General features: G+C 40.3%; 1 protein-coding gene across 1 annotated transcript in view; it reads left to right on the top strand.

Annotated features, from left to right (window-relative positions):
* LANCL3 (LanC like family member 3) overlaps window positions 1–21,675 on the top strand; it is a 92,886-nt gene that overhangs the window by 16,017 nt on the left and 55,194 nt on the right. The window lies entirely within an intron of this gene.

Below are 21,675 nucleotides of genomic sequence, written 5' to 3'. Positions count from 1 at the left end.
ATGAGTTTTCCTCAGCAAATGTTCCAGACCATGTACATTTGGTAGCTTGTTTCAGAAAAGCATTCATACGGTAAAGGACTCTATGAAGTGTTTCTTCAGCTTCTGGGCCCAGGAATTATGCTTTTATTGCATTAGTGCACTTTTCTATTTGCATTTCAAGACTGTAGTATAGACTTCCTGTCAATTTTAGAAATGTAGAATCTGCATTTTACTCTTTAGCTCCCAGCTCTGATTTATATTCATTTATAACATGACCTTAATATTTACAACTATACTACTCTAATGATAAAGGTATAATGATGACTTCCTCCTAGCCCTAATCATTGAGTTTTTGTATATAGTCATTTGTTCTCTTTACGATCTTTAATACCACACCAACTCGCTCTAGGTCGTGGTCTTATCTCCATGGGGGTCTGTTATAGTTTTCTCTGATCTGTAGCCTTCGGGCGGTGTTTCTCACATTTGAGTGTGCATTAGAATCCCCTGGAGGGCCTGTGATGACACACGTGGCTAACGTGTTTCCCCGAAAATTAAGACCTAACCGGAAAATAAGCCCTAGCATGATTTTTTGGGATGACATCCCCTGAACATAAGCCCTAATGTGTCTTTTGGAGCAAAAATTAATGTAAGACCCAGTCTTACGTTCGGGGAAACACGGTAGGCTCCATGCCCAGAATTTCTGACTCAGTAGGTCTGGAGTAGGGCTTGAAACTTTGCCCTGTGATCAGGTGCTCAGTGATGCTGTTGCTTGTCTGGACACAACATTTTTTGAATCACTGCCTTACACTATACCCTTAACCCTGACCAACATCCCCGAAATGTGGGAACTAGGTGAAGGCATATGGTGGGAGAACTAACAATGTATTTTCACCACCAGAAAATAACTCAAATGATAGGACTCACTATATGACGGGCACTGTGATAAGCATATTATATCCGTTTCTGGGGGGCAAATGGTCACAGAGAGGTTCAGTAACTTGCCTGTTATCACACAGCTGGCACTACCTGGAAGATACCCCCCCCACCCCCAGCTATAGTGCATTATTGGTGCAAGAGTGTGCCTCTAGTCAGGACACTCTCTGAGATGTAGTGTACGCTCCAGAGTTCCCTACCATCGTGTGGACGTGCTCCCGGGAGAAAGCAGTACAGGAGTGAGGGACACAGTGAAGGGGAGTAAGCCAGGCAAAGGGACGACTGGAGGCTAAATCCCAGTTTCTGTCTCATCCTGGAGGGAACTCAGGAGTGTACACTACATCTCAGAGATTGTCCTGACTAGAAGCACACTCTTGCACCAACAATGCACTAGAGCTTGGGGTGGGGGGGGGGTTCTTCCAGGTAGTGCCAGTTCTGTTGGCATGCTGCCGAAGTGGCTCTTGTAGCCTAAAAGTAGGTCTCTGAAGAAGGCTGCAGGTGAAGGTGAGAATTGTTAGAAGCGAAGCACATGGACACTGGGGGAGGAATTCATAGAATCAATTGGAAGGATCCAAAGGGATCTGGTGGGAACCCCCGCAGTTTCCATACATGGGCCCTCCAGACCTTAGTAGAAGCCTTGAAGTTCGCTTTCTTGACAGATTGAATTAGAGAAATTCTGGACTTTGAGGCTCAAGGCACTGTCAGGGGCAGAGAGGAGGTATTTCCATGAAAAGAGCATTACATGCTCAGTGGGGAGACACACCCCCATCTCCTCCCCTCACTCGCTGACCTAGCTTCTTCCTCAAGTCACTCCCAGAACACTAGCAGACACACTCGTCCACCATGTGGGAGATTGATGGACAGTCCATGGTTGTCAGATATTCGACAAAAAAGAACCACAAATACTGACATTTGCACTTGTATCCCCTTCCAATGAAAAAGCAGGGGCACTGCCTTCGCCCTACAGTGAATTCCACCAAATGGCTAGCCTTCTACACCCAGAGTTCCCAGTGAGACTTTTAAGTAGGGACTGTCAGTCAGAAAATGTTTGAAAAGCATCTGATGTGAAGGACAGCAATCATAACAAAATAAACAAATAGGAAAACTGAACTTGGAGTAAACAGTGACTATGGGGAGCAGAAGAAAACTCCCTAAGAGCTGAAATCTATAATTGATATTGTCAGAGAAGAAAGTGATCACATAGGTGAAATCAAAGCAGAATAATATTAAAAGCAATATTCAGAGAACAGAACAAGAACTCTTAGAAATTAAAAATATGGTAGGAGAAATAAGATAATGCAGTAGGATAGAATATTAAGTTGAGGAAATGTCCCTGAAAGTTCAACCATACAACAATGAGATTGATAAAAAGAGAAAAGACTAATTAGTCCAACCAGTCTCATAGTTACTCCCGATAAAAGAGAACAGAGTAAATGAAAGGGAAAATTATGAAAAGAGAACTCAAGAATGTTTTTCACAAGTGAAAGACAGGAGTTTCCCGACTTAAGGGGCCCACCAGCATGTTGGATGGAAAAAGAATAAAGAGATCCTAAAGGATTCCAAGGGGGAAAAGCACAACAACAAAAAAACTAGTTCCATAAAAGGATTAGCACTGGACTTTCAATAACAATTTAGAAAGCTACAAGATAATGGAGCAAGGCCTCCAAAATTCACAGAGAAAATTATTTGTCAACTAAAATTCTGCAGCAGCCAAAATTATCAGTCAAGTGTAAGAGTAGAAAAAAAGATCTTTGCAGGATCTCAAAAAGATTAAAAATTTTGTTTTCTTTCAAAAGCGTAAGACAGGTTATCTAGGCTCACAGAACAAGTGTTAAAAGAACTTAGGGGCCAAAAGTTCCAAGTGAACCAGCTACCATCTGGAATACTGCAACAGCTTTCTAACTGGTGAAATGTTTTGGCCCATTGCAAAGGGGAAATGAACCAAGAAATAGGAAAATATGGGATCTTAAAACCAGGAGCACCAATATAGGTGGAATCATAGGAAATTTCCAGAGTGATGGTAAAGGAAGGCCCAGGATGACAGCTGGGTGTCAGGCCAACCGTGAGTACTAACAGCATAGCTACACCCAGGATGTTGCCAAGAAAAAAATAAAAACAAAATAAAATGAAATAAAAGGCTTACCTGATGTGTTTGGCTGTACCTAGCGGTGTTTTGCAGATCTGTCGGAAAGTTTGGGTATGAATTTGTTCTAGACAAATAGAAAACCAAACAACAGTATAAACAGAAAAGGCAGTTTGTTAACTAGGGGTGGTGGGGGATACAAGGAGAAAGGAAATGGTAATCTTGCATGTAGTTTTGCTCAATGAATATTGATTTACCCAAATAAATATTGTTTTAGTAAAAATGTGATGTGACTGTTTTGGATGTTTGAGAAAGGAAATACATGTTTGGATGTTTGAGAAAGGAAATATATGTATAAGAGAGCTAAACCTTCATCTTCCAAGTTAAGAGATTAAGAGAACACCTAAAATGAAAAAGTCAACTTATAGCTGTAAGAGGATGTCATTTAGAAATAGGAAGATACAGTAGGTCCTCAAATAGCGTCATTTCATTATAATGTTGAAATGCTGTTGGAACTTAACCATTGTTTGTATCAGTTAGCCTGTGGTAAAATTGTTTTGTTATATATTGTTTCACCACAGTTCCAAGAGCCTATCAACAATGTTAAGTGAGGGCTTACTGTAAGTAGCTAGAAAAAAAATACACGTAAAAGTGTTTTAAGTTTCTGCCTCAGAAGAGTCAGAATGTGGATGGAGAAGGGTAGGGCAGGAGCCTGATATTATTTTAAAGAATTCCTCTTCACTTTTTAAGCTATGCATGTGTATTTCTTTGAAAAATATAAACACTAAAATAAACATCTTTTTCTTAATCATACCTGTGCTATTTTGGCTGTCATCTCCCCATATTCTGTTCTTCACATTTCTTTTTCTTTAATTTTAATTAAAGTTTATTGGGGTGAGAATTGTTACTAAAGTTACATAGATTTCAGGTGTACAATTCTGTATTACATCATCTATAAATCCCCTTGTGTGTTCACCACCCAGAGTCAGTTCTCCTTCCATCAACATATATTTGATCCCCCTAACCCTCATCTCCCACCCCCCACCCCCCTTACCCTCTGGAAACCACTAAACTATTGTCTGTGTCTATGAGTTCTAGTTTCTCATTTGTTTGTCTTGTTCCTTTGTTGTTTTTTGGTTTATGTACCACATATCAGTGAAATAATATGGTTCTCTGCTTTTTCTGTCTGACTTATTTCGCTTAGCATTGTATTCTCAAGATACATCCATGTTGTCACAAATGGTCCTATTTCATCTATTCTTATCGCCAAATAATATTCCATTGTGTAGATATACCACAACTTCTTTATCCATTCATCTATCGAAGGACATTTTGGTTTCCATGTCTTGGGCACCGTAAACAAAGCTGCAATGAACATTGGAGCACACGTGTCTTTATGGATAAATGTTTTCAGATTATTTTGGTAGATACCCAGGAGAGGGATTGCTAGGTCATATGGTAATTCTGTTCGTAATTTTTTGGGGAACCTCCACACTGCCTTCCATAACAACTGCACCAGTCTGCATTCCCACCAACAGTGTATGAGGGTTCCTTTTTCTCCACAGCCTCTCCAACACTTGTTACTATTTGTCTTATTGATGATAGCCATTCTGACTGGGGTGAGGTGATATCTCATTGTGGTTTTTATTTCCATTTCTCTGATGATTAGTGATGTTGAGCATTTTTTCATATGTCTATTTGCCATTTGTATGTCCTCTTTGGAGAAATGTCTCTTCAGGTCCTCTGCCCATTTTTCAATTGGGTTGTTTGTCTTTTTGTTGTTGAGTTGCATGAGTTCCTTGTATATTTTGGATATTAGCCCCTTATCGGAGGCACTGTTTGCAAAAATCTTCTCCCATTCATTTGGTTGTCTCTTTATTTTGTCGATGGTTTCTTTTGCTGTGCAGAGGCTTTTAAGTTTGATATAGTCCCATTCATTTATTTTAGCTTTTCACATTTCTGTTCCTGCTCAATGATTAAAAATATTTCCAGAACATTTATGGAATATTACCTAATAACAGAAACAGTGTCATTTGTAGATAAATTTTGTCAACAAATATTTCCCCATCAAAAATATGGCTTGATACATCCCTTGTATTCTTATAAGTAATACTAAATTAGGATTTAATGATGACTTTTATTTGAATGGTTTAATAGCTGTCAATTAAAACCTTCATATAGCTTAATTTAAATAGTTGTGTCTTCTTTAATAAAATAATGAGTAAAATAATAAGATCCAGAACTATATTTATTAATCTTCTACCCAGAAGTAAAAAGATAGATGATTTGAATATAATAAAGACTGATTGAACCATTTATGTAGAGCAGAAGAAGAATTCTTTTTTCATGGTAGTGCCTCTAAAATACTCCAAGATCCTAAAATGCTACCAAGTCATTACAACCCAAAGTAACTAATAATTATATAGAACTTTAGGTCTGCTAAGTACTTTTTACATAAGCTGTCCCTTTTAATTCTCACAATATCTCAAGTTATATATTATTACTATTTGCATTTTCAGAATAGGAAATAGAAAACATTGCAGAGGTAAAGTAATTTTCCCAAGGATATAGGATTGAAAAGTTGGATAATGGTAACACTTATTGCCTAAGCAGGATGCTTTTGATAGGAACCAACCAGTTGGGAATCTAAGACAAGAGATCCGAACGGACCCTTTCCTGTTGGACTTTTTGGCTCCCAGTTGATAAAGGATTGAATCTAGTCTAGAATTCAAGTTCTTCAAAGTTGTGATTTTTCTGCTGCCTTGGGCTGGTGGTATCATTAGTGTTAAACAAAATTCTCCATTCCCTAAACATTCCAAGAAATGTTGACCAATAATATCAGTAATTGTTTCTGTTCATTGAGAGGACCCTCAAGGGAGTGGGAGGGGCTTCTGAATCAGTCCTGGGGATTCAGGACTGAATTTGTTGCTCACTCTCACCCAAGATTGCTCACAGTAGTTTGAAAATTCCGAGAGGTGTCTAGAAGGCACTCAGGTACAGGTGAGAAGTTCCCAAATATTAGGATGGTGCAAAAGTAATTGTAGTTTAAAGATTAAAAATAATTACAAAAACTGCAATTACTTTTACACCAACCTAATAGAACATGGTAAAATAACTAGTAGTGTGATTTTGGAGACAACAAACATGAATGATTAAGTGTGAGGACTGAAAGTAGATAGCAAATTGTGAAATAAAAAGAAAAATCCTTAGCAGAAGGCTTCTCACATCGCATTTGTTGCCTGAGTTTCTTTTGCTGTTTTTCCCACAAGCCTTTTGTCTGAATCAATCCCTTTCTCCAGCATCTGTGGCTTCCCACTTGGGTGTACCATTCACTGCATATACGTATGTTTGTTTTCATCCTACACGTTTCCAAGGGAGCCTATATGCACCCTAAACTGGGGCAACTATGAGCTCTTAATCTCTACTCCTTTCACTGCTACTGAGCTGAACAACAGGCACACTCCTAGCAAACAGAAAATTCCTGATATTAATACATATTTAATGAAGAAAGGAAGGAATGCAGATGAGATGTTTTTAATTTCCTGAAACTCAATAACCACCTTTATTTGAGGCTCAAGAAGGGGCAACTCACATTTTAAAAGGAGCTGCTACCTAAATGTGTTTTAGCTTTTATGGGTCTGAAAGCAGCGCTATTTAGGATTAAGGATTTGATGGGCAGGATACTTGGTTGGTCATGAGTGTTGTCAAATTTTCACGCACAATCAGCCTTTTTCCAGCCAAAGGATGGTAAAATGTTACCACTCTTACAATACAAAATGAGAAATGTGCCCCTTTACGTATTTCTGTGTTGAAAAACAGAACTCTCTAATTGTTAACATAAAGTTACCTTTTAGGAAACTGTAGTTTTGGACTTGTACAATACCCGACATCTAAAAAGGTCTTTGTTTTGTTTTTTTAAAATTAATCTGTTACTTTTGTAGTCATGCAAATGATAAAATCTTGTATGTTTCTCAATCTTTATCTCCCTCTGTTTTAAAACTTGCATTCACGCTTGATAAATTAAGCATTGACAGATATAGACACATAATGAACTATTAGAATTTCTTTCTTGTTTATGTCTTAAAGGACTTACCACTTTTCCTGTAAAGAAAGGAGAACGTAATGTAGAAAGCTGTCACTTTAATTGTATCTTAAAATACTGTTCCTTAAACAGTTGAGTTAAATATTTATGAATTATATATGTATAGGAATGGAAGATTCAAAGCCACTTTTCAGGAAGTATACTTTTGCTACAGCTAAAAAATGAATACCTCATCATGTCCTTCCCATAGTGAATAAACAGATAACCGAAGTGGATAATTTAATCAGGAGTTAGGAAAAATGGACCCTCAGAATTTTCCTGCAGCATATACAAATGACTTAACTTAATATTTCTCTTCATCTTAGGCAGCATGGGCTTTCAATTAGTAAGATGGTACCCCGTGTGGATGTACACAGACAGCGGATTCTGATTTATACTCTTGGGTACTGACCAACGGATCTCCAGCAGCCAGAGAAAAGTCTCCATTCTTCCCCTTCGTGCAGATGACTTCTTAGAAATTATAACTAAAACTACTGATGGCTTTAACATTTTAGGCTTTAAGTTTGAGGCATTTTATGTTTTCCATCAGGCAAGCTATGTTCCTGTTCTGACAAACCAAATGTGAATCAAAGGCAGGGCAATACTGCTTCAATTTGTTTCTGTCCAGTGTTCTGTTTTTTCCTAGAGATTTCAGGCTAAATGTGGTACCTTCTGAGTAGTCCCTTGTTCTGAAGTTCTGTTCTCTGGCAGTTAAGATACTGTGATGATTTCACTGTGTTTGCAATGCCCTCTGAATTTTGATTGCCAGGGATTTCTTTGTTTTAGGCTATCAGCGGTTTCGCTGTAGTTTGTCTAGGGTAGATTTCATTTTAATTATCCTACTTGTTACCTGTTGTGCTTCTTGTATTTATGGATCCATGTATTTAATCAGTTTGGCAAATTCTCAGCCATTATTCCTTCAAATATTTCCTCTTCTCCATTTTTTAACAACTCGTGATATAATTCACATACCATACAATTTGCCCATTTACAAACCAGTGGTTTTAATATGTTCATAGGGTTGTGCAACCATCACCATAGTCAATTTTAGAAGATTTTCATTACCCCAAAATGAAACCCTGGAACTGTTAGCAGTCACTCTTCTACTCAACCCCTACTCTGTACCTCAACCCCCACTGCCCTAGGTAACCACTAATCTACTTTTTGTCTTTAGGATTTGCTTATCCTGGGCATTTCATACAAATGGGTATAATACAATATGTGGCCTTTTGAAACTGGCTTCTTTCGCTTAGCAAACTGTTTTCACAGTCCGTCTGTGTTGTAGCCTGTATCAGTACTTCATTCCTTTTTTATTGCCAAATAGTATTCCGTTGTATGGATAGACCACATATTATTTATCCATTCATCAGTTGATGAATATTTGATGTATTTCTAGTTACTGTCTATTATGAATAATGCTTTCATGAACATTTCATGTATAAGTTTTTGTGTGGATGTATGTTTTCATTTCTCTTGGGTAGAGACCTAGGAGTGGAATTGCTGGGTCATATGGTAACTCTGTTTAACATTTTCACAAACTCTCAGACAGTTTTCCACAGCAGCTGTACCATTTTCCATTGACACCAATAATACATGAGGGTTATAATTTCCCCAAACTCTCACCAACACATGTTATTATCAGACTTTTTGATTATAGCCATGTTGAATGGGTGTGGTATATAACTGGGGCTTTGATTTGCAATTTTTTCTGATGACTCATTGATGTTGAACATCTTTTCAGTTGTTTAACAGCCATTTGCACATCTTTGGAGAAATGTCTTTTCAAATCCTTTGCCCATTTTTAGTTGAGTCATTTGCTTTTTATTGTTGAGTTGTGAAAGGTCTTTATATATTCTGGATACAAGTCCCTTATCAGAAATATGAATTGCAAATATATTCTCCCATTTTGTGGGTTGTCTTTTAACTGTATTGATGATTTCCTTTGAAGCACAAGAGTTTTAATTTTTATAAAGCCCAGTTTATCTACTTTTTCTTTTGTCATTTGTGCTTTTGGTGTCATACCTAAGAAGACTGCCTAAAACGAGATTATGATTTCCATTATTTAATATCAATGCCTCCTTCTCTACCTTGGCTGCATGTTAGAATCAGCTGGGCAGTTTGAAGAATTCCTGAAGCCCAGGCCACGCTCCATACCAATTAAATCAGAATCTCTTGGGGTGGGACCTACGCATCCATAGTTTTATAGTTCCACAGGTGTGTCCATTGTGCAGCCAAGGTAGAAAACGACTGCTCTCTGTCCCTCTGGGATCCAAATGAACATACGAGTATATTACACCTTTGTATCACCTCATATTGCTTATCCTGTCTTTTACATTTCCGTTTAATTATTTCTCTGTGTTGCATTCTTGGTAACTTTTTCAGATTTGTCTTCCAGTTCACCAGTTCTCTTTTGAGCAGCGTTTTCACCTGCTGTTTAACCCATCCATTGAGTTTTCTATTAATTTTCTTTTTCTTTTCTGTAAGTTCCAGATAAGCCTTTCTCATGATTTCATATTGCTTGCTAAGTTTTATGATTCTGTCTTTTTTTGGGGGGGGGAGCATTTAATGCATTTTTTTTGCATTCCATAGCTGGTAATTTCAATGTTGGAACTCCTTGGTGGTCTAAATTTCTTGTTTGTTGTTTCTGCATACTGTTACCCATGATGGCTTGTTACCTCGGGTTTTTGATTTTTCACCACGCATGCATATTTAGTTGATTTTAGTATGTGGTGCCTAAATTGGGAATGCTTCCCTACAGAGATTTCTGTTTGCTGCTTCTGGGATGCAGGGGTACTGGAAGCATGGAACCTTTCAGCCTTCTTCCTGGGTCTCCAGCTTAATACGAGAGAAATCAAAATTAGCCCTCAGGGCAGCCTTACCTTGCTTATCACATATACTTCTGCTCAAGTTTTTTGTTTTGTTTTTCTTTTTTTAAAGAATTGAAATGCTTTCTTTTAAAAAAAAAATTATTGGGGAATATTGGGGAACAGTGTGTTTCTCCAGGGCCCATCAGCTCCAAGTCATTGTCCTTCAATCTAGCTGTAGAGGGCGCGACTCAGCTCCAAGTCCAGTCGCCATCCCCAATCTTTAGTTGCAGGGGGCGCAGCTCACCATCCCATGCGGGAATTGAACCGGCAACCTTGTTAAGAGCTCGCACTCTAACCAACTGAGCCATCCGGCCGCCCCTCTGGAAGCTCAGCGGCAGCTCGTTGTCTTCAATCTAGTTGTAGAGGGCGCAGCTCACTGGCCCATGTGGGAATCGAACCGGCATCCCTGAGGCTCTGAGCTCGTGCTCCAACCAACTGAGCAATCTGGCTGCCCTTGTTTTTCTTTTTTAGGGGGAACTTAGGGCTTCCCCTTACTGGTTTTGAGCCTAGCTATGTATTGGTAAATAAGATTTATAAAGGGTATGCAATATTTAATCAATTATAATCTACCAATTATAAGATGCATTTTTAATATACCAGTAAGAAAGAGGAAAAATACAGTCAGACTGATGTAGTACTTCTCATCATTTAGGATTTTGTACTTATTGAGAGAGCTCTTTTAGAGTTATTTAGACATTGATTTTTCTCATATGTCACTTGTGGGTACACCTTAAAGAAAAATGTGAGCAAAATAAATTCATTAAAATAGTCAGAAAACTTTCTCATATTCACCCTCCAGCAGGTCTGAATCACTTCCTCCTCAGAGTCACTGATGCCCATGATTTTCCACAAAATATCCTCGGTACCATCAAAAGCACTGGTGATGCAGCATTTCTTAACAGTCTTCTACTTTGTCTCTAGCATTTTTCCAGGTGGTTGACACCCATCTTGGAGGTTTTAATGCACATGCACAGCCCGTGAGAACTAAGTCCTACTGCCTCCAGGTGGGTTTGGATTTTGAGATACCCACCAATTACATTCCAATTTCAGAGAGGTTAAAATGTGAAAAAAAAAAGTGCGTCTCAGAATGGACAAAATTACATAGTTACTTGGTTATGAAAAAAGGCCTTTCTGAGTATCTAGACCAGTGCTCCTCACACTGCAGCTTGCAGGACAGTACCATTCTGCAAATTGGTTACTGGTCTAAGAGGATATAAGTGCAGAAACTGAAAATAAGCACTTAGGATCTTTTTTAGTAATTATACCAAGTCATTTTTTGTCAGTTGAATTTAATAATAAAACATTGGAACTTGTATTTCATATGTCTTTTGTATTTCATTTTCTTGGCGATGTATCAGTATGTTATTTTACAAAAGTATCCATCCATGATCAATTAGAAAACAACAACAAAAACAAAACATGTCCTTCACTGATAATAGTTTGAGTAGCATTGATCTTAATGGTTTTCAAAGGTTAGCTACAGGCAGAATCACCAAGAGGGCTTGTTAAATCATAGGTTTCTGGCCTTAGGTAGGTCTGGGTAGACTGTGATAATTTCTATTTCTAACAGGTTCTCAGGTGATGTTGACATGGTATTATAGGGACCATACTTCCAGAACCACTGCCCTAGAGCACAGTACTGCTGGAAGCAGAAGTCTTATTGCCAAGGATTTCCAGCTTGGTTTGTAGGACAAGTCCTGATGCTCTTGTGGAAAGTTCTGCTTGCAGTGATCTCTCTTACTTTTAATGACTATAGAGTAACTTTCCATCCAAGTACCAACCAGGCCTGACCCTGTTTAGCTTCTGAGATCAGATGACAGGGTGGTATGGCCGTAGACGTCAATACATTTTAGTAATAATAAAAAGAATAACTTCCCTAAACTTCAGTTTGTTTAATCTCCTTTTCTTGGTGCTTTGTTCAGAACACCACTGACCTTCAGGGCTGGCACAATCAATATAGGCTGCAGGGTATATGTGCTCATATTTGATTAGCTAGTCACAGTTCTAGAATAGCAAAATGTGCATTTTACTTAAGTGAATTAGTGCCATGATGGGGTGTAAATAAGCTTCCGGATCTTTTGATAATGCCTTGGACAATCTGTTGACAGAATTCTACGGTATGACCAACTAGCACGAATGCCCGAGATAACCCTTTCCAGTGGTATAAACCAGACTGCATACCAGACTTCTGAAATATGGACATCACATTGTTAAGATGATAGGAGGAAGTGTCTTTATGAAAAATCTGTATTGCACGTACGTAGCATAGTTCCCAGCAACAACTGTTGTTACACTGTCATCTTGAAGAATATGTATTAACCTCAGAGACCTTGATAAATGACCCTTTAGGGGAAAATTAATATCTTTAGATGAGTCACATGTATTAATCATTGATGCCACAGGCAGAGTAAATTTTCTCGTTGCTGCGATGCTAAGTGCTGTGAGTCCTTGCACTGTCCGCAGGGAACATTTATTGGCCCTCTGAATACTGGACAATACTGCCATTTGCTGGAGTGGCAATAATTAACAGCTCCTGATTTCAGGGGTTACATAACGTGAGAGGAACCTTCCTCTCACTGGTTCTTAACCAGTGCTTCTCAAACGTGAATGCGTTTGCAACACCTGGAGAACCTATTAAAGATGTGGATTGGAGCCTGAGCTTCTGCATTTCCCAGAAGCTCCTAGGTGGTGCTAGTGTGCCTGGTGTGAGGACCACACATTGAGTGGCAAGATGCTAAACATCATGGAACCACCTGCTTTCATGGGGGGATCCCTTTTTGCATAGTAAGTGGGGTACTGGTGTAGCCCTTCACCCAGAAGCTTAGCCTGGTCCCCCAAAGTGCTCATTGCCTGCATCCTCTGCAGACAGTATTCTCCTTCCTCTGCGGACAGTATTCACGTTGGAAGCCTCTCCTTTTCTGTCTGTCTCCTTTATGATCCTTTTACTTTGGTTTTAAAGATGCCAAATTTATTTCCATCAGAAAATGCTGTTGGGAAGAATTGTCATGATCGTCACGTTGATGGTAATTCCACAGCATCATATCAGAGAAGAAACATGGTGCAAGCTCTGTGATATGGCCTAAGTGATGTCCTCAGAAGGCCACAGCTTTCACTTGTAAGCTTGAACTTGTGACCAACGGTCAGTGGTGCATGAGGATGATTACTGCTTTAATAAAATCATTTCACTGCTTGCTTTGCTCTTGGGTGAAACCGGAGTGATGAGAGATATTAGAGCCTGTGTGTGGCCATCGCTCACTGCGTGGCCCTCACATGCTTCTGTTCCCAAGGAGCAGGCAAATTGCAGTAACCCAACAAGGATTATTTTAAATAAGGAAATCTACTCAGATGTGAGGGTGAAAGCTGGATTCTTTTCCTGGCCAAATGTGTCAGTTAGCAATGCTTTTAGCTGTGACGGAAAACCTGACTTACAGCGGCTTAAACAGCCAGGGTTACTATTCTAACATATAAAGGAGGCTGGAAGTAGATGACTGCTGGCATTTAATGAGTTGGTGATTTCAGGGTCAGTGTCTCTACACATCTTTGCCTTGCCCGCCTCATGGTTGCAGAATGTGCGTGGAAACTCCAAATACCATGTCTGTGTTCAAGGCCCCGGGGAGGAACGAAGGCTGTTCTAACTGCACCTGAAATTCTCAAGGAAGAAAAAGCTGTCCAGGACATCTCCAGCAGGTTTGTCCTTCTAGACCAGGGGTGTCCAAACTTTTTTCAACGTTTGTCACCAAGGGCCATATGTAGTAAAATACACAAACAGCCGGGCCACTCACTCGAGGTGAAGTACGTATTGCCTCACCTGGTTTATTTAAGTAAACGAAATATATTTTTGGAATTTGCTGCGGGCCAATTAACAATGGATCGCGGGCTGCAGTTTGGGCACTCCTGTCCTAGCTATTGGCCAGAGCTGTCACCTGGCCACACAGGGAAGACTGAGAAAACTTGCATTTATCTGGGCCACCTTAAAAACTACTGGGGTTCTGTTTTTAAGGAAGAAAGAAGGGAGAAATAGATGTTGGGTTGGCAAAGAACTGTGTGCCACACCTAAAGTAACTAAAAGTAAAATTTCCCTACCTTCTGTGATTAAAACTTTCTTCTTTTCTCAGCAGAATCCAACATTCATTGCTAGGAGATACAGTGAGTGTATGGCAGGGGAAGGTTAGGTAGAAAGAAGAAGCAAAAATCAAACAGCTTTTCAACATCCAAACTCCATTCCCTCCCAGTGAGATACATATACACATTGGGTTTTGAAGGCACAAATTACACCTAAAATCAAAAGGGAAGGTAAATGGACATCACATGGTGCATACAAAGTAGTTTGGAAATTCAGCAGCAGAATTCCCAATGCCATAAATGTGGCAGTAATCCTTATCCTGCAGTTTGATTCAAAAGAACGTTCAAGTATTAAACAGGTTGTGTTGTCAGCTTAATGAATCCCTAATGATTTTGAAAGAAAACCTTGTACTATTAATTATAATTAGAGTGCCTCTTGGGATACTTGAAGATTCAGTTCTTGATAAGGAGCAATCAGTAAGTTTTTTTGACAAAGAATGAAGCCGCATGGAATGTGAAAATCTTGGGGGCTTATTTCTTTTAAAAATGATCTTTGGACATGGATTCTTGAATAATAAATATCTTTCCAATGATGTTACTATATATTTGCTGTTGATTTTTAGTCAACCTTTTGCATCAGTTAGAGTTCATTAGATCTGCATTAGATTAGGATTTTTGCACATTGTTGAGCTGAGGAACTGCTTTTTTTTCCCTCCTTCATTTAACCTTCAGATCATTTTGTTGCTAGGAGTTAACTCTTCTTTCAAAGATGAAGAAAAATACAGTTTTCGGGGGAAGAGGGTGATGTATTTCTCTTTTGATTAAAAATATGATGTAGATGGTCAAGATCAAGCTTTTGAGCTTGGCTTTGTAACATTTTGAAGGTGATTGCCTTGTTTAATCCTCTTTGTGCTTTCTGGCTCTGAATTAGTTCATACATTTTTATCTGTAGCCTAGTCACAGGATGAAAGGGAGTGACAATTTCTGTGTTGTGCAGATTTTAGAATTTGGAGGAGAAAAGTGAAGTAAAAGACAATTTTTAATTTTGTTTCATCCACCAAAAGGAAATAGAAATGTTTCACAGATTCCCATAGAAGGTCTGGCAGAAGATGGTGATTGTGGAAATATAAAGATAAGGATGGGCTTCTTTTTAATCTATCGTGAAACAGGAGATTATTTCTTACAGAGAATTCCTTTTCTTACTTCCAAAAGAGTGTAAAATAGCTTGTGGTGTATCTAAAGGATGGGTTGTGTCCTGGTGGGATCGTGTGACAGAGATGCAACAAAATAGAATTTCAGGGTTTTTTGTGTATGCCTCCCAGTGAATGAACTGAACTCACGGAACCCGGTCCGTGTGAACATTGCAGTGGATAACTGTGCTCTAACTTCACATTGGTTCCTCTGCCCTTATTGTAAGCACTAGGACCTCTTTTGTGTCGGCACAGATCCCTAGTACTTGGCACTTTGGGTCATGAGCTCTGCCAGGGCTGAGAGCTCTTTGAGGGCAGACCCAAGCCGTCAAACTCCAGAGGGCAAGGAGTGTGTTCTGTCTGGTTCACCATAGTTGATACCAAATAAATTGGCAAACAAGTGAAGAACCTCTTCGTGATTCTTACATCTGAGTTTGTATCTCATTTTATGATCCACATTTTCATTGGAAAGTTGTGCCTGCTTTCACTGTACTTATTTAACTTGTGTTGAGAGAATTCTTGGTATGACTTTAAAAGGTACTTGAAATATCTTGACCTTTTCTTTTCACAGCACAATGATTAGAAGGGATATCTTGTGCAGCAGTAAAACAAAAATAAAGTCTGGGGATGAAGAGAATGAAAAAGGTAGAGGTTGACAGGCACGGACATGTTCAGGTTTTAAATTAACTTCATATGTTGTTGCCTAAGAAACATACAGTAACATGGGAAACTTATTCTTGGGGGATGGAAATATTCTCTCAGCTCTACAAAATGAGGCTGTAATATTGAAATGATGCCAGCCTCCCTGCTGGGCACGCTGCCTGCATTTCACCCTGGCACTGAATTCTTTCTCAGCTGCTCTGGCGTCTGTGCCCTTTCTGCTGTTCCCCACTTTGCCAAAGGCCCAGCCTCCCTGAGCCACGTGAGAATCTGCCCTTTGTTGTACTTGAGTAGAGAATATTTCCAACATTTCAATTGCTGTTCTCCCAGTGAGCCAGGGAGGGAGGGGGTGGGAGAGGGAGGGAGGGAGGTAAAGAGGAAGGGAGGGAGAGAGAGGGAGAGAGAGAAGGAGAGCCAGAGAGAGGCAGTGTAACAACTGTTGGATTCTCAAGCCAAAATGTGAGTGCTGTTCTGAAGTTAAGCGTGGCATCTTTGAAATGAGTGGCCTCACACCAGGTCCTTCTGGCTTCAAAGTGGTGGTCACATCTGCCAGGGTCCTAAGAGATCCTGTGAGAGATTCTGCAATGGTTTTAACTTTAGTGCTTCTGTTATGAGGCATCTGGAGAACTTTTTCAGAGACACTTAAGCTTGGGCACATGTATCGGTTATCTATTGCTGCAGAACTCACTACCTCTAAACGGAGTGGCTTATATGTCATTCCTTATTATTGCCCACAAGTCTGTCGGCCCGGTGGTTCTGCTGAGCTGGGCCAGGCTCGGCTGACCTTGACTGGGCTTGCTCACGTGCCTGCAGTTAGCTGACAGGCCAGCTGAAACTGGTTGGTCTGTGATGGCCTCACCTATACATGTGTCTCTCAGCCAGCCAGCTGTTGGCTGAGGTGACGGAGATGACTGAATTCCAAGAGCAGGAATGGAAGCACACAAGGCCCCTTGAGACTTAGGTTCAGAAGTGCTACATCATCACTTCCAGTGGCCAGTCCAGTTTCAAAGGGTAAAGAGCTGGACTTCACCTCTGGATGAAAGGAACTACAAAGTAAGATTGCAAGGGCATGGATGCAGAGAGGGAAAAACTTTGTGGCAGGTTTTTCAGTCTGTCACAGAGTGTAATGTCAGAGGCATCATGAAGTAGTATGTTGGGCATGGATGTGTGTTCTCAGGGCTCTAGACTTCTGGGAAGTATCGGGAGATGTGTGTGCTGGAGAAGGAGTGGGACAGGTTCTGAGGAGTGTTGCACAGCCCCCAGTCCTTTTTGCCTTCAACAGCTCTCATTTGGGCTGCCATGAAGAATCTCAAACCGCTTTCTTCACCTCACATGTATCATAGACCATGTATCCCTTTGCTCCTTCATAAGGCCAGTGCTAGGTATTCCATGTACATAAGTGCAGAATGAGGCCTGAAAGGAGACGGTATTATTCAGTAGTGTGCTTTTGCCTTTCGCTATTTGCCGTTCTGGTGAAAAGCAAAAAAAAAAAAAAATACTGATTATTCAAACCAGCTATTAGGCTATTATGTTGTTGCATTTGACATATTCCTGCCTTAAGATTGAAATACAGCAAGTCCTCACTTAACGTCGTGGATAGGTTCTGAGACTTTAGGTGAAACGATGTATAATGAAACCAAGTTTACCACAGGCTAATTGAGATAAATGAGTTAAGTTCCTACGGTATCTCATCAACATTATAATGAAATGACATTATTTGAGGACCTGCTGTATACTGACACAACACCTGAGATGTTTCCCTGACAGACCAATACAAATATACAGCGCACTTTGCCAACTAAGAAAGTCCATGGTGCGTCTGTTTTTGTATATTCACCTCACCCTTGACTTCATCTCAGTTATCCTGCTCTGATTTTTATTTCTTGTTAACCTCGCTGTGGCCTACAAAGCCCTATATGATGGGCATCCTCTTTCGCGGGCCTCATCTCCTGCCTGTCTCCCCCTGATGGTCACTGCTCCAGGTACACTGGCCTCCTTACTGTTCTCAAACACAACAGGTATACTTCCACGTTAGGGCCTTTGCGTGAGCTCTGCTTGCTGCCTAGAGAACTCTTCCCTCACACATCACCTTGGCTAATATCTTCACATCCTGCAGGGCTGTGATCCCATGGCCCCTTTTTAATGAGACAGACATTGACTCTCCTATTTAATAGATTGCGCCCTTTCACCACAACAGCCCAATCCTTCCCTGACCTACATTTTCTTTCTTTTTTTTTTCTTTTTTTAAAGATTTTATTGTGGAAGGGGAACAGGACTTTGTTGGGGAACAGTGTGTACTTCCAGGACTTTTCCAAGTCAAGTTGTTGTCCTTTCAGTCTTAGTTGTGGAGGGCGCAGCTCAGCTCCAGGTCCAGTTGCCGTTGCTAGTTGCAGGGGGCCCAGCCCACCATCCCTTGTGGGAGTCGAACCGGCCACCTTGTGGTTGAGAGGATGCGCTCCAACCAACTGAGCCACTCGTCCACCCCCATTTTCTTTTTACCTTAACACCAATATTTTCTCGTTTACTAGATAATTTACAATGTTAACTGCATATTATCTGAACCTCCCCCTCCTGCATGTTGGGGGTCCCCAAGACCATCCCAGGATCGATGATTCACTCAGAGAACTCAAAGGACTCAGCATATAGTCCTAACCACAGCCATGATTTATTACAGTGAAAGGACACAAAGCAAAATCAGCAAAGGGAAAAGGCGCCTGGAGTGAAGTCTGGGAGAAAGCAGGCACAAGCTTCCCAGGGTCCTCTCCCAGTGGAGTGAAAAAAAGACACGCTTCATTCCCCCAGGAAAGAGTTGTGACAACACATATGAAGTGTCCACCAGGGAAGCCCATTAGAGACTCAGTGCCAAGGTTTTTATTGGGGCCTGGTCACATGGGCACCCTCTGCCCAGCATGTACCCAAATTCCAGACTCCCAGAAGGAAAGCAGGTATTCAGCATATATTGTTTGCACAAACAGTTATGGCCCAGTGAGCCACTCTTAACCTGCCCTGGGAATTGTTGTCCTGTCTGGAAATCCAAGTTCCCAAATGCCAGCCAAGGGCCAACCTTGCAAGCAGGCCTTTCTAAGGATGGCAGTCTCAGGTCTACTATGAAAATTAATTTCTGCACACCTTGCAAGAATATGCGCTTCTTGAGCACAGAGATCTTGGTTCTGTTTCATGATACATCCTCTAGAAGCGTATCTGACACGCAGTTCAGTACTCAATAAGTATTTATTGAACGAAGAGATGGAACCCAGGCCCTTGAGTGGACTTTCTCTGTGGCAGAAATACCACGCAAAAGGAGGAACAGTCTCCTGATTTACCCCTTCGAGGCCTTACGCAAACCAGCGGGCCCATAGACTCCCACCCACTCAACTCCCTGGCCAGGGGACCTGAAACAAGCTGAGCCTCCACATCCTACTCTGATTCACATGCAAGTCGTCTCTTCAACAAATGCCAATGTCTTATGATGGAATCAGGCAGCATAGGAGCTGCAAAGGACCTTCTCCCTTACGAGTCCATGGGCCAGGAGCAACATGTCCGGAGTAACCTAGTTAGCTGCTCTTTTGATCCTGTTTTTTTCCCTTTACCACATTTGTTTCCCCCCCCATACCACAGTGCCTAATACAGTGCTGAGTAAATGCTGTATTGTCTTAAACATTATTAACTGGTTTGGACTGAAAACTGGCCTGGGTGGACTATTTGACTTTTGCCCGTGTCTGTGACATTTTGCAAGCAATGTCTTCATTTCTTCTTTTAAAGTTTATTTTTAAAGGCAAAAGTGCCATGTTGAAGGACTTTCCCCGCACACGCCACATATATTTCCTTCTTTTTTTTTGTTTCCAGATCCTGAACCATTTTTCACTGTGACTATGTGAGCTCTTTAGTTTACCTATTATCAGTGACTCTTCAGGTAAAAACCTCATTTTTCATTCCCGGCTCCATCAGTAATAGAGAGATTAAGCTAATTTCAAAACCATGTGTGTCAGAATTTCATCCCGTCTGGAAAGTGTCTACTTCATCAGAGGCTTGCTGTCACATTCGGAAGTTTGACAAATGGATGGAATGAATCATTTGTTGAAATTCAACAAAGAACACCCAGCCCTTGTTCTGTGTCTCTACTTAAGATTGGTCTCAGCTCAAAAATACTCAATGGAATTTATCAGCTGGAGAAAATGAAAGGTTTTCAGAATGAATAGCATAGCACTGTCTTAGAATATAAATCTTATGTGGTATTTGTCATCAGAATTAACTTTTAATACTATTTCAAGAATGTGTTGAAATATCATTCCCACAAATTGAATATGCTAGGTTGGCATCTTAATAACCGTCCTTACTAACGCTAAGTCACTTTTATACAGGGAAAATACTCTTCTGAAAGGAAGGGTAATTATGAATCTATTCTTAGGGCAAATAAAAAATAATTGCACATCAAGATTACTGATCACATGAATTAATATTTCTGGTAGAGAAATGATAAATTCTGAGGGAGACAAACTATCAGGGAGCGTTCACTAGCAACTTTAACAAATGACTTGGTCTTGACAGAAGGTCTCGGTTTTAAACACAGCTTCTAACTGTTTAAAGTATTTTGTCATTTTGACAAGATTGGGTTAGCCTTTCCTGAAACTTTAAAAAACCTGCCATGAAAAAAAAATGCAATCATATTTCAGTACTCGGCTAGTGCTCTTGAGGGCAGTGACTTTGTTACTTTCTAGAACTGGCAAGGACCGAAAAAAAAAAAAGGATTTCTGTCCCAAGTCTTTTATTTTGTAGATGAGAGCACTGAGGTCCAGAGAGGTGCAGTGATTTGACAAAGGCCACACAGTAAACTAATAGCAGAGCACAGAACAGACTCAGGTCCTTTCACTTTCAGGTCGCTGTGCCATTTCTTGGTCCACTTTGATGTTCTAAGGCCCTGGTGCTGACAGTCCAGCAGGCGTCACAATAACCTGGAGGGCTTGTTATTACACAGATTGCGGGGCCCTACTCCAGAGGTTCTGTTTCCATAGGTCTGGCATAGGAACGGGGAACTGGACATTTCTGTCGAGTTCCCAGGTGGTTCTGATGGTCCTGATCCATTGACCACACTTGGAGAACCACTGGGCTCAGGCGTGGAAGAAATAGTCTGGAAACTAAATGTGGAATTTTCTGCGAGGGGAAGAGGGCATGTTTGATTTTAGCTAGTCCTGAGAATCTTTGTACCCAGAGAATAGAAGGTATTTTAGTCATTTTTCTTTTCCTGTTGCATTTGTAATTGTTAAATAAGTTTCTAGTACTATTAGCACAAATGCCTGGTAAATTTCTTGCCTGGCTCAGAATTATGACCCATTGGGGGCCTGGGTAATGGGTAAAAGGGACCATAGCAAACCAATGCCGAGGAAAAGAAAATCCGTAAGAGGTCTTTCAAAATATGGAATAATGACTAATTGTAAATATGTCTTCAGAATCCAAATCCTCACCAGGAAATCATCAAATTGTGTTTGCTCAGCTGGAATATTCACATAGGAAAAAAGAGATTCAGGAATAATGACTGAAAACAAGAAAAAAAATGGGTAATTGAATTGACAAAGAGAATTGAACTTTTAAAGCAGGACTTTAATCACTCCAAATGTTGTTTGTCTGGGCCAACTAACAAATTTTGCCAGAAATGTGCTTCAAGTTTTCCTTGGTGCTACAGAATGGGAAGACTTCCTGATATTAAGATTGAAACTTCAGAATGGCTATCATCAACAAGACAAATAGTAACAAGTGTTGGAGAGGCTGTGGAGAAAAAGGAACCCTCATACACTGTTGGTGGGAATGGAGACTGGTGCAGCC

The sequence above is a fragment of the Rhinolophus ferrumequinum genome, chromosome X (assembly GCF_004115265.2).
Source record: "Rhinolophus ferrumequinum isolate MPI-CBG mRhiFer1 chromosome X, mRhiFer1_v1.p, whole genome shotgun sequence".
Taxonomy (NCBI): Eukaryota; Metazoa; Chordata; class Mammalia; order Chiroptera; family Rhinolophidae; genus Rhinolophus; species Rhinolophus ferrumequinum.
Note: the sequence above shows the minus strand (reverse complement) of the source record. Positions and strands in the feature narration are given on the sequence as shown.